Genomic DNA, 13,984 nt, shown 5'->3' with positions numbered 1-13,984 from the left:
TATATGCATACATGCACATATTACTTTTATATATACATTATTATATATTACTATTACAAATATATATTACTGTTATATAAGTATGTTACCTATGTACAGATACATGTATGTTATTACATTTACATATTATATATACATGCATATACATTATTTTAACTACTGATAGCAATTTTATTAACAAATCAGACTGTTCCTTAATCAAACTTGAGGCATAGTTCTCCCTGTCTTTTTGACTTTATGGTCAATGAGAGGGGGAGGAAAAAACCTTTTCTTTTTGAGTTTTTAGCAGAGTGACAGTGATACTGTTTCTTCAAGTAGAAAAGTCAAAAGTTCCATCTCATCTCAGAAATGTAAACAGCTTTTCATTTATATGTTGATTTCATGTGATCTGGAATGCAATGGAATTTAAATTAGACATGCTTACCCAAGAGAGAACAAACACCCTGCATTTTCTAATTATATAAGTACTGAGGCTTGGATGATAGATGATTGGAAAAAAACTCACTAGGCAGAAATTATGATGTGATTTCTTATTGCTCATAGCACTTATTACCTTACACATGTATTTTGAAACTTGTGCCTTCTTTCCTTCTGTTTTCGAATCTGATCATTTGTCCTCTGCTATTCTCTACTTGTTTCATGCATATGAGGTTTATTTTCCTGTCTCAACTGTCAGCTTCTAGAGATTAAGGACTAACAATATATTGAAAAAAATGATAACTTATTTTATCCTTATGTGTTGCATTTGTGGCTCTTTACTATTATATTTTATGCAATCATAAAAATATATATAATTTTGAATCTGTTTACAAGTATAATTCTCTCAGATTTGGAATTATTACTCCAGTTTTCTAGTTGGGGAAACAGAGGCTTACTGTGTGTATATAACCTGCCCAAGTTCTCACTGCTGATCTGTAATGAGGCCAGGATTAAAAGCCAGAGTCTCACTCCAGAGCCTGTGTTCTTTCCTCCATCACACACGTCCTCTGTAAGCTCTACACCTCCTCTCCTAGCCTCACCACCTTCAGCATTTAACAGAGGACTCAACCGATGGCGATTAGGCAATAAATGCTTCTGGAATTGATGTGCACCCTAATATAGACTTTATGTAGACAAAGTGGACAGGCCTTCAAAGGAAGCAGAAAACAAAGCAGACACACGAACAAAAAGGTGTCACCTGGGACCTAAACAGCATACATTGCTTTCCTCAACACTTCCAGCCCAAAGGAGGAAAGACTTCAAAATGACCCTACATTAATTCTGTGTAAGTTGGAAAAAGAACTCAAAGCAAATATTGCCAACTGACTTGAGAGACAGCTAGGAAAGGAAATTCAATTTTGGCATCCATCCAGCTCAGAACTAAGGTCAGTGGTCTAAAATTGTGGCTCAAGGGAAGCCTGAGTGTCACAGGTGATTATTCTCAAACTTCCCCAGCATCCCGGGGAGCCAACATTAGATTCAGGATTTAGAATGCTTTCCTTGAGAGTTTTTGCATAAGCATCGATGAGCCTTGCTCCCAGCTTGGTTTTTGCATTTGCAGGGTTTAGTCCAGGGCACCATAGCACCAGGTTTCCCCAAGACATTTAAACATCTCACTTCCCTACAGCAACACTTTCTTGTTTGTGTTCCTCTTGTAGATCCTTCTTGGCGCAGACAAGCCATTATTCTCATTGTTCTTAAAGAGGCAACCAATTATGGATTTTTATAATTAGAATTCTGACACATAACATTTGAGACAGGTCTACTTTCATCCAGAGATCCCTAGGGCATAATCTAATTACCAACAAGGTACAATGCCCACAGTCTTGCAAATAACTCTGGAGTAAAGGCTCTACATTGACCAGAGTCATTAATAATTAGATCATTAGCTCATGAGCCAGCATTTATTGAACACCACGGAGTGTTTGATGTGCCGCAGGATGGTAACAGAAGAATGAAGGTTCTCAAAGGATTCCCTCAGTGCGGGGGTGGGACCAATTTCCCAACTGGCTGTGGTGAAGCAATGGGGTTACCAGGTTCTACTCTGTTCACATTCCAGTAAACATGAACAGGTCCTGCCTACCCTTCCACAAGAAGGGCAGCATGTTTCCTGAGAAGGACAAGTTGAGAGAATGCTAACTGTAAAGCATGAGGAAGAAGAGAAAAGAGCAGGTATGAACCCCCCATGATGGAAGTTCTTAAACGGCTCCATTAGGGTCAGCACAATAACAATGTCCATCCTCTAAGAAGTCTCATAGAGGCAATTTCTCTCTAGTAAGACTTATGCAGCCCTTCACCTGAGCACCACTCAGCACAAGGACTTTGTCTGTTCTTTTCTTGGTCCCCCTCTGACGATTTGACTGGCTTAACATCTGAACCTTGAAACCTCCCTGGATCCTGGCTATCTCTGATACAGGAAATGCACAATGCATTGCTCTGTCCTAGATTAAGCCTAGGGTTAACTCTCCTGTCACTTGGGATACTTTTTTTCTGGAAAAAAAATGGCTTTGAGTCTCTGTGGCTCTGGTGACTCACTGGAGTGCTAAGCACTGTTGAAAAACTGGTCATTTTGTTGAGTAAAGTTGTCGAAGATTTATTTATTCATTCAACAAGGGGCTATAGAGTGCATATCATGTTGCCTGGCACTGTCCTAGGGGCTGGCAACACAGCAGGAGCAAAACAAACAAAAATCTCTGCCCTCGAGTCGGAGGAGGAGGCCGAGGTGCCGGAGCAGGAGGAGGCCGGCCGGAGGTGGCACGAGGCGGGCGCGGCGGGCACGGCTGCCCGGGGCCGCGCTGGTTGCCCACTGACAGCGGCGTCTGCAGCTGGCTTCCAGGTGGCCGCTTGGCTTGCATTCATTTTCTGCTGAACGACTTTTAACTTTATTGTCTTTTCCGCCCGCTTCGATCGCCTCGCGCCGGGACCTTTTATCAAGCAGAAACGCATCGAACAGCCAGAATCAAGATCACTGAACTAAATCCGCACCTGATGTGTGTGCTTTGTGGAGGGTACTTCGTTGATGCCACAACTATAATAGAATGTCTACATTCCTTCTGTAAAACGTGTATTGTTCGTTACCTGGAGACCAGCAAGTATTGTCCTGTTTGTGACGTCCAAGTTCTCAAAATCAGACCACTACTGAATATAAGGTCAGATAAAACTCTTCAAGATGGGCTATACAAATTAGTTCCAGGGATTTTCAAAAAGGAAATGAAGAGAAGAAGGGATTTTTATGCAGCTCATCCTTCCGCTGATGCTGCCAATGGTTCTAATGAAGACAGAGGAGAGGTTGCAGATGAAGATAAGAGAATTATAACTGATGATGAGATAATAAGCTTATCCATTGAATTCTTTGACCAGAACAGATTGGATCGGAAAGTAAACAAAGACAAAGAGAAATCTAAAGAGGAGGTGAATGATAAAAGATATTTACGAAGCCCAGCAGCAATGACTGTGATGCACTTAAGAAAGTTTCTCAGAGGTAAAATGGACATACCAAATATTTTCCAGATTGATGTCATGTATGAGGAGGAACCTTTAAAGGATTATTACACTCTAATGGAAATTGCCTACATTTATACCTAGAGAAGGAATGGTCCACTTCCTTTGAAATACAGAGTTTGATGGACTGACAAATGCTGGAGAACTGGAAAGTGACTCTGGGGGTGACGAGGCCAACAGCCCAGCAGGAGGTAGTCCCTCCACCTCTTCTTGTTTGCCTAGCTCCAGTACTCTAATGCAGTCTCCTCATCCACAGTTTCCTCACATTTCCAGTACTATGAAAGGAACCAGTAACACCCCAGTGGTAACCACTAATCTTCTTTTGCCAATAGACCTCGAAAATCATCAGTAAATGGGTCATCAGCAACTTCTTCTGGTTGATACCTGAGACTGTTAAGGAAAAAATATTTAAAACCCCTGATTTATATAGATAGCTTCATGCCATTACAGCTTTATAGATGCTAATACATGTGACTATTGTCCAATTTGCTTTCTTTTGTAGTGACATTAAATTTGGCTACAAAAGGTGGAGTACATGTGGTACTGCTATGGATGTTAATTAAAAAGAAAGATTGTCATTATAAAGTATTGGTTTCTTGGAAAGCAGGCAAAACTTTTTTCTCTGTGTTAGGAAAGATGGAAAATGGCTTCTGTAACCATTGTTTGGATTTGGAAATATTCTAAAGTGGACGTAAGCATTGGGCCATAGTTTGTTAATCTCAACTGACACCTACATTACATTCTCCTTGATAGTTCTTGTTATTATGCTGTTTTGTGAACCTGTAGAAAACAAGTGCTTTTTATCTTGAAATTCAACCAATGGAAAGAATATGCATAGAATAATGTTTTATATGTAGCCATGTCACTGTGAATAATGATTTCTTGCATATTTAGCCATTTTGATTCCTGTTTGATTTTTACTTCTCTGTTGCTATGCAAAACCAATCAAAGAAAAGCAAACTTCAGTTTTACAATCTGAATGCCTAAAAGCCGGTACGACCATTTATTTTACAGACTTGTTTAAATGATTCGCTTTTGTAAGAATCAGATGGCATTATGCTTGTTGTACAATGCCATATTGGTATATGACATAACAGGAAACAGTATTGTATGATATATTTATAAATGCTATAAAGAAATATTGTGTTTCATGCATTCAGAAATGATTATTAAAATTCTCCCAACTGGTTTGACCTTTGTAGATACCCATAACCTATGTCAAACCTTGCTTACCAGCATAGAATATTTTTAATTTGGTATCTAATTCTAAATTCCACTAGAAGCAATTGGCTCATCTTTATAATACTGACTTTTCTCCAATAATAATGTTTACTTAAAAAATTGTTGCAGTAAAGAAAATATTTTAATTGGGAAATATGGAAATAGTGTCTTAATCTTCCATTGGTTGTGATGGAATTAATGTATTTTTTTTTTTTTTTTCCTGAGACGGAGTTTTGCTCTTGTTACCCAGGCTGGAGTGCAATGGCGCGATCTCGGCTCACCGCAACCTCCGCCTCCTGGGTTCAGGCAATTCTCCTGCCTCAGCCTCCTGAGTAGCTGGGATTATAGGCACGCGCCACCATGCCCAGCTAATTTTTTGTATTTTTAGTAGAGACGGGGTTTCACCATGTTGACCAGGTTGGTCTCGATCTCTCGACCTTGTGATCCACCCGCCTCGGCCTCCCAAAGTGCTGGGATTACAGGCTTGAGCCACCGCGCCCGGCCGGAATTAATGTATTTTTAAATTGCATACTGATCACTGTAATTCTAAAATTTTTAAATAAACCAGCAAATTGTTGGAAGAAGGCATTTTATCTAAAATTATTTTAATATGTGGTATAGCAGTAATTTCAAATTTAAGAGTTGCTTTTACAATTATTTTACAATGGAATATGCCTTCTCTGCTTTGTCTGGAAATAGAAGCTATTTATTATGGGCTTCTACAGATATTTTTACATAGGGAAAGCATGTTGAATTTAAAATATGAATAACCCCAACAATTTTTAGTTTTTTTGCTTTGGTCGAACTTGGTGTGTGTTCATCACCCATCAGTTATTTGTGAGGGTGTTTATTCTATATGAATATTGTTTCATGTTTGTATGGGAAAATTGTAGCTAAACATTTCACTGTCCCCAGTCTGCAAAAGAAGCACAATTCTATTGCTTTGTCTTGCTTATAGTCATTAAATCATTACTTTTACATTAAAAACAACAACAACAACAACAACAAAAAACCTCTGCCCTCATGGAGAGACAAGAAAATTATAAGGGTGTGATGGATAGGGTGGCAATTTTAGAAAGGCAAGCCAGGAAAGAACTTAGGAGAAGACAACATTTGAGTGAAGACAAGGAGAAGTCAAAAGAATGAGTCACAGAAGCCATGTGGGTAATGGGCATACTGGGCACATGAAAATGCAAGGGCACCAGTTCTGAAGTTGGAGCATCACTGGAGTGTTCCAAGAACACCAAGGAGGCCAGAATGTCCGACTTCAATGACAGAGGGAGAGAGTAATAGGAAATAGGATCAGAGATGAAGCTGGGGAGGGGAGAGGGCAGCAGGGAGGCAGGGAAGAGTGGAAAGACTGTTATGCCATTGAAAATACTTCACCATTTATTCTGAGGGAGACGAGGGTCAACAGCATCTGCTATATAGAAAGTCTTCGTTTAGTGACATTTTTGGTGAATAGATATGAAGGATACAATACTATAGCTAAATGTCTAAGTTATTTTCATGTCCTAGACACTTAGTCATAGTATTGTATTCCTCATATCTATTCACATTTATATCAGGTGCAGAAGCACATTTCTGTAATTATAATGGGCTGTTGAGGTAGTGGAATTGATTGATTACTGACTCAAATCTTGCCTTTCCCTCTGCTCCTAACATAGCCGCAAGTGTCAGTTCCTCCCTGGACTTAGACTCCAACATCACCTATTCAGAGAGGCCTTCTCGTATGACTCTGTCTGAAATGTTACCTCCCATCACTCTCCAATCTCTGAGCCTGTTTTACTTTTCTTCAAAGTTCTTAGCTTTATGATTATTACAGTACAGATGGGAATCAGTTGGGGGGATTGAGGTTGAGTAGAATGGCATGATGTGTGTTCTACTTTAGCAACATCACTCTAGCTGCTATGTTGAAGACATATTGAGGGGAGGTAAGGGAAGAAGCAGAGAGACTAGTTGTTGGTAGAACATTGTTTCTCAATAGTCACAATATATTTGGCAGTTTCTTTGGAAGAGCTTCTATACATGTTAATCTTGATATGCACCAGGAGTTTGTTATGGGTTTACATAGTCAATTTCAAATTTCAAGATTTCAATTCTGCCCAGCCACTAACTAGTTCCTAGTAATAGATGACTCATTGTCTCTTCATGGCCCTTATTTTTTCAACTTTATCCAGGGAAATTCAAGATACAGTAAATAAGAAAAATAGGCTGCCTAATTATAGCTTTAGTATAATCCCATTTTCACATTTTAATAATATTTAAAAACCTTTTGTGTTGTGTGTGTTACATAGATATATCATACAGATATATATGGACGATATATAAATACACAGATATACACATATATATCTACAAATACATAGACTATATAGATATACATTATGTAGATAAACACAAAGAAAGATTTTAATGTAAGTTACACTGGAGAGACAGACTGAATTCTTGGATCTTTGGCTCCCGAGTCACACTTTGTGTTGTTGGAGATGAGGTAGCTGGGCCAGGGACTTCTCGTTTCCATGGAGAAGAGAGGATCTGTATTCCTTCTCAATTTCTCACAAGGCTATCAGGTGTTAGAATCCAAATCATGGTCCTTGAATCCTAAAAACAGCTGGCACCCATGCTTACCTTTTTGGCACACCAACCTTGGATGATTTTGCTCCATTTGCAAGAGCATCCCAATACTTGCCCCATAAAAATGAAGTCATAGGGAGACAGGGTTCCCTTTTCTGGAGCATAGCCCCACAGTGTGTGCAGGTGCACTCTGCCCAGGCTTGTCTATCCACAGTTGCCCCTGCAACTGCTTTGCTTCTTCCCTAAATTCCAGCCTGCACCACAGGACACTAGCAGGTGCTCTTGAGCTCTTGGCTTGATTGGCAATCAAAGTGTTGATTTGAAATGGAAGGGTTGGGAAGTGGTGGCTGGGGAGTGAGAGTGGAGGGAATGAAGAGAGAGATTATTAATCTTTTTGCTATATATTTTAGTATGATTTTACTTGTTAAAATTAGCATAGGTTTGTAAGTAAAAATCTAGTCAATGAAAGTGGACACTAAAGGTACTAAGTATTGTTTCCAAATGCAGAGTCTGACCATAAGTAAGGTACAGGCTGACTTGCTGTGCTCTGACCTTTCATGTCATCAGGAGCACGTGATCAGGCACCTGCACTTGGCTTGTGCTGGCCTCATTGATGTTTATAACATTAGGGCCATTTGAAGACAGACGATTCTATGTTCCTGCAGATCTTTTAAAGATTACTTACTCAAATCTTGCCTTTCTCTCTGCTCCTAACATAGCCACATGTCTACATGTGCTTCTAAGGACACAAAAAATGAGGTAATTTTAGAAAGAAATTAAAGCTTTTGGATATTCTAGCCAAGGGTAAATTTGAACAATTAAAAAGATAATTGGACTGAAACTGGGTTAATAAAAACAGACTTTTGGAGCTCAGGGAATCACAGGGACAGGAAAGCAATTTGACAATATTTGACCCTTCCACCCATCTATCCATCCTCCAGTTTCTGTTCTTCTGTGTTGATTCTTCAGGATTACATTGTTTACAAACCAGTTCTGACCTGGAAACTCTGTGTCAGTTAAAGAGAAGAGAAGAGACAAAAAATGTCCTTGTATGTGTCATATGTGTCTGTCTCAGAGGTGAAGGATGTGTTGACCTTCCTATTCTTCACATGACATTTGAGAGAGCTTATTTCTTATTCTTAATGGTTTCTTGAGACATTTCAATAATGTTTTGAAAATGGGCCAACTCATTTTTACGTAAAACGCAATTAGGTTTTTTTTTTAATTTTTCTAAAATTTGCTCTCCCTTACATAGGGATGAATTAAATCAAATTAGGTTTTAATAATAGAGTCTTGTTTAGATATTGTTACAATTTATAATTTGTGTCAGTGATCTGCGTAAGTACATGGAGTTAACTCTCATTATTCATAGATATTTATGTATGAATTTGCTTACTTGTTAAAATTTATTTGTAACTTCCAAATCAATATTCATGGTACTTTCCTGGCTATCTTCAGACGTGCATAAAGTGGTGAAAAATTTGAGTTACTTGATGTTCATATTCTCTGCTGAGGTTGAATGAGATACTGCTCTGCTTTCTTGTTCTGACCCTCATACTGTAAGCAAGTGTTCTCTTTGAGGTCTATTTAGTGCTACATTTCTCACATTTTTGTGTTTTTTTGTTGGTAATTTTGCTTTTGAAGATGTTCCTGGCTGGGCACGGAGGTGGCTTACGCCTGCAATCTCAGCACTTTCAGAGGCTGAGGTAGGCGGATCACTTGAGGTCAAGAGTTTGAGATCAGCCTGGCCAACATGGTCAAACCAGTCTCTACTAAAAATGCAAAATTATCTGGGCGTGGTGGTGTGCACCTGTAATCCCAGCTACTCTGGAGGCTGAAGCAGGAGAATCACTTGAACCGGAGAGATGGAAGTTGCAGTGAGCAGAGATTGCACCACGGCACTTCAGCCTAGGTGACAGAGTGAGAATCTGTCTCAAAATAAGAAAAAAGGAAAATGTTCCTAAGCACACAAGGGTTATGATATGCCTTACAAAGAAAATACTTTGCATTAGGTAAGCTTTATTCAGGTAAGAATTATAGCACTGTTGACCACGAGTCCAGTGTTAATTACATAAGGTGTCTTAAAACAAGAACACACATAATACTAGGTTATGTTTGATCAATTAATGAAAATATTGTGACCTGAGACTCCAGGAACCCAACTCTGTATTTTCCTTTCAAACAATTGATCAGTATTTGGTTATTTGGTATTCACTGCAAGTTTACAGAATATAACTGCTGCAAACAAAGAGAATCTACAGCATAACATAATGGTTATAATAAATTAATTGGCTCGAAAAATTTATTATTTTTATTATTTATTTACTCTTTTTGAGAGAAAATTAAAGAGAAGTTAGAAGTATTGAGAACAATATTAAAAAGGTCATGTAAGGCAGGGCGCAGTGGCTCACACCTGTTATCCCAGCACTTTGGGAGGCCAAGGTGGGCAGATCACAAGGTCAAGAGATCGAGACCATCCTGGCCAACAACGTGAAACTCCATCTCTACTAAAAATACAAAAGTTAGCTGGGCATGGTGGTACATGCCTGTAGTCCCAGCTACTCAGGAGGCTGAGGCAGAAGAATTGCTTGAATCCAGGAGGCGGAAGTTGCAGTGAGCTGGGATTCTGCCACTGCACTCCAGCCTGATGCCTGGTGACAGAGCGAGACTCTGTCTCAAAAAAAAAAAAAAAAAAAAAAAAAAAAAAAAATCCATGTAAATACTACATAACATGATCAATTAACAATATTTTGTTTTATTTGTTTAATCTTTTTCGAATAAACATGACACAAAATAAACCCAAAACAATAGCTAGGTATGGTGGCTCATGCCTGTAATCGCAGCACTTTGGGAGGCCGAAGTGGGCGGATCACCTGAGTTCAGGAGTTCGAGACCACCCTGGGCAACATGGTGAAACCGCATCTCTACAACACAAAAAATTAGCTGGGTGTGGTGGCATGCATCTGTAGTCCCAGATACTGGGGAGGCTGAGGCACGAGAATCTCTTGAGCCCTAGAGATGGAAGTTGCAGTAAGCCAAGATTGCACAACTGCACTTCAGCTTGGGTTTACAGAGTAAGTATCTATCTCCAAAAAGAAAGAAAGAAAGAAGGAAAGAAAGAAAAAAATTTAAAATATGTAAAGTGAAAATTACCCTTGCTCCATTATGCTCTTCCTCAGAGACAACTGTTATGGTGAATTTGTTTTCATCTTTTTTTAATATACTTAAGTATCCATGAAGCAGAAATGCTTACAAATGAACTAAGGCATTGTCCTACCACGCGCCATTGTGCCATTTTCATTCAGCCTTTTGGTTTTTGAGACAGGGTCTCACTCTGTCACTCAAGTTGGAGTGCAGTGACATGGTCTTAGCTCACTAAAGACTAGATTTCCCAGGTTCAATTGATCCTCTTGCCTCAGCTCCCCAAGCATCTGGGACTACAGGCATGTGCCATCATCATGCCTGACTCATTTTTTTTTTTTTTTTTTTTGTATTTTTTGTAGAGGCAGGATTTTGCCATGTTGCCCAGGCTGGTCTTGAACTCCTGTGCTCAAGTGATCTGCTTGCCTCAGCCTCCCAAAGCGCTGGGATTACCGGTGTGAGGCACCATACCTGGCCCAGCCCTTTGCTTCTGACATCTATCTATGATGACCTAAACAGCTTCATCTCATTCCTTTTAATGTCTGTATAGTATTCCATCACATAAATATACCACAGTTTCTGATCTATTCTCCTATCGATATGAGAATGGATTATTCTTTGGTTATTTAAAAATTTTTAATTATTTTTATTTATTATGTATTATATACATTATACTTTATATATTATATATTATTATGTTATTTATTTATTTATTATAAATATATTTGATTATTATATAAATTATAATTATTTATTATTATTTTACCAGGACTGGAATGAGCATCCTTAAATTTGTATCCCTGTGTACTTATGCAAGAGTTTCCTTAAGTATACGTACCTAAAAGTGGCACTGCTGGATTAGGGAATGAACATATTTAGCTTCAGAAGGTATTTCCAATTGGTTTCCAAGTGTTTACACTTTATATTCTTATACTCAGTCCCTGACAATTCAGAAGAAAGCTATAATATTTATATTAGGCTTTCTGGAGACCCTTGTTCATGTAGCACTAGGCTGGAAACATTCAGCCTTTCTGAAGGTGGAAATTGAGGCTTATTAAGTTTATTCAAGAAGCATCTAGGTTTTACCACATAAGGCTAAGAACCATGTGACCAGTAAAATTAGACTTTTGAGCAAGTTGCCATGGCTCACACCTGTAATCCTAGTACTTTGGGGGGGCTGATGCAGGAGGCTTGCCTGAGTCTAGGAATTTGAGGCCAGCCTGGGCAACATAGTGAGACCCCATCTTTATAAAAAATAACAACAACAAATTAGCCAGGAGTGGTGGCATGTACCTGCGGTCCCAGCTACTCAGAAGCTGAAGTGGGAAGATTGTTTGAGCTCAGCTTGAGGCTGCAGTGAGCCATGATCACACTGCTGCTCTCCATTATATCTCAAAAAAAAAAAAAAAAGAAGACTCTTAAAGATGACTTAAGATATGAAAAATGTTCACAATATAATGTTTAATTTAAAAGGAGCAGGGCAGTGAAGAGGGAGGAGGCAGAGAAAGACAGTGGAATAGAACTCTCCAGTTATCATTGTCCCCATAGAACACCAAATTCAGCAACTATCCACACCATAAAGCACCTTTGTAAAAACAAAGAATCAGATGAATAATCACAGTACCTGATTTTACTATTATATCAAGAAAAAAGGCCCTGAGAAGGTTAGAAAAGACAGTCTTGAATTGCCTACATTATCTCTCCCCTATTCCCCACAAGCAGCTCTGTACTGCTGAGAGAGATTCTGTGTGCTTGGGAGAGGAGAGAACGGTGATTGCGGGACTCTGCATTGGAACTCAGTGCTGCTCTCTCACAGTGGAAAGCAACACAGGACAGAGTTAAGCTGGTGCCCATGGAGGGAGCAATTAAACGAGCTCTGGCCAGAGGGGAACTGCTCCTATCAGTGGTTAGAACTTGAGTTCTAGCTAATCCCACCACCATGGGCTGACACATTCTTGGGTTATAAGTAAGCTTGAAAGGCAATCTAGGCCACAAAGACTATAATTCCTCGACAAGTCCTGACGCTGTTCTGGGTTTGGAGCCAATGGATTTGGGGTACACACAACCCAGTGAGATACCAGCTGGTTCGGCGGAGGGAGTGCTTGTACCATCCTTCCCCCAATTCCAGGTGGTACAGCTCACAGCTTTGGAAGAGACTCTTTCCCCTTGAAGAAAGGAGAAGGAAGAGTAAAAAGGACATTGTCTTGCAACTTGAATACCAGGTCAGCCACAGTAAAATGAAGGATTAAGCAAACTCCTAAAGTCCCTGATCCCAGTCTTAGCTCTTGAACAGCATTTCTTTTTTTTTTTCTTTTTCTTTTTCTTTTCTTTTTTTTTTTTTTTTTTTTTTGAGATGGAGTTTCGCTCTTGTTACCCAGGCTGGAGTGCAATGGCGCAATCTCGGCTCAAAGGCAACCTCCGCCTCCTGGATTCAGGCAATTCTCCTGCCTCAGCCTCCGGAGTAGCTGGGATTACAGGCACGCGCCACCATGCCCAGCTAATTTTTGCACCTTTAGTAGAGATGGGGTTTCACCATGTTGACCAGGATGGTCTCGATCTCTTGACCTCGTGATCCACCCGCCTCGGCCTCCCAAAGTGCTGGGATTACAGGCTTGAGCCACCGCGCCCAGCTTGAACAGCATTTCTAAACCTGTCCTGGACCAGAAGGGAACCCATGGCTCTGAAGGGAGAGTCCTAGGACTGGGAAGACTTACCACCTGCTAACTAAAGACCCCTTGGGTCTTGAATAAACATCAGTGGTAGCCAGACAGTACTTGCCATGAGTGTAAAGCCATGTGGCTACAGAGACTCCTTCTGCTTGAGGAAAGAAGAAAAAATAGTAACATGGACTTTGTTTCATAACATATGTGTCAGCTAAGCCACAGTAAAGGAGAGCACCTAGTAGGTTAGTAACATTTCTGACTCTAGGCTCTGGTTTCTGGACAGCATTTCTAAACCCATCCTAGGTCAGAAGGGAACCTACTGTTCTGAAGGGAAAGACACAAGCTTGGTTGGACTTACCACCTGCTGACTAAAGAACTTTTAGGCCTTGAACAAACATCAGCAGTAGCCCCACAATAGCTGCTACAGGTCTTTGCCAAGTCTTACTACTGTTCTGGGTTCAGGTCTGACAAAGCAGAGTCTCAGAGGTGGTGGGTATAGGAGTACTTGTGTCACACTTCCCCAAACTCCAGGCAGCACAGCATGGAGGAGACTCTATCTGTTTGTGGGAGAGTAAGGGAAGAGAACAGAGATACTGCCTGATAATACAGGGGATTCACCTGGGTCTTTCCCAAGACCAGTAAGGTGGTATCTATATGAGTCTGTAAGAGTTTGCATTATGGGGCTTGAGGTGCCCTCTAAAGCAGATACAGCTGCAGTGACCAAAGACTTACAGCACAATACTCAATTCACTTTGAATACTTGGAAAGCCCTTTCAAGAAGGATGGGTACAAACAAACCCAAACTATGAAGATTACAATAAATATTTAACTTTTTAATGTCCAGATACAGATGAACATCCACAGGCATCAAGACCATCCAGGAAAGCATGACTTCACCAAAC

General features: G+C 39.9%; 1 long non-coding RNA gene and 1 pseudogene across 1 annotated transcript in view; one reads left to right on the top strand and one right to left on the bottom strand.

The window, feature by feature from the left end:
* Positions 1–13,984, bottom strand: part of LOC141584298 (uncharacterized) — a 131,007-nt gene that overhangs the window by 48,835 nt on the left and 68,188 nt on the right. The gene's annotated exons all lie outside the window — the stretch shown is intronic.
* LOC101035845 (polycomb complex protein BMI-1 pseudogene) lies at positions 2,881–3,891 on the top strand (annotated as a pseudogene).

This window comes from Saimiri boliviensis, chromosome 4, assembly GCF_048565385.1.
Source record: "Saimiri boliviensis isolate mSaiBol1 chromosome 4, mSaiBol1.pri, whole genome shotgun sequence".
NCBI lineage: Eukaryota > Metazoa > Chordata > Mammalia > Primates > Cebidae > Saimiri > Saimiri boliviensis.
This window is presented reverse-complemented; position numbering and strand designations above follow the sequence as displayed.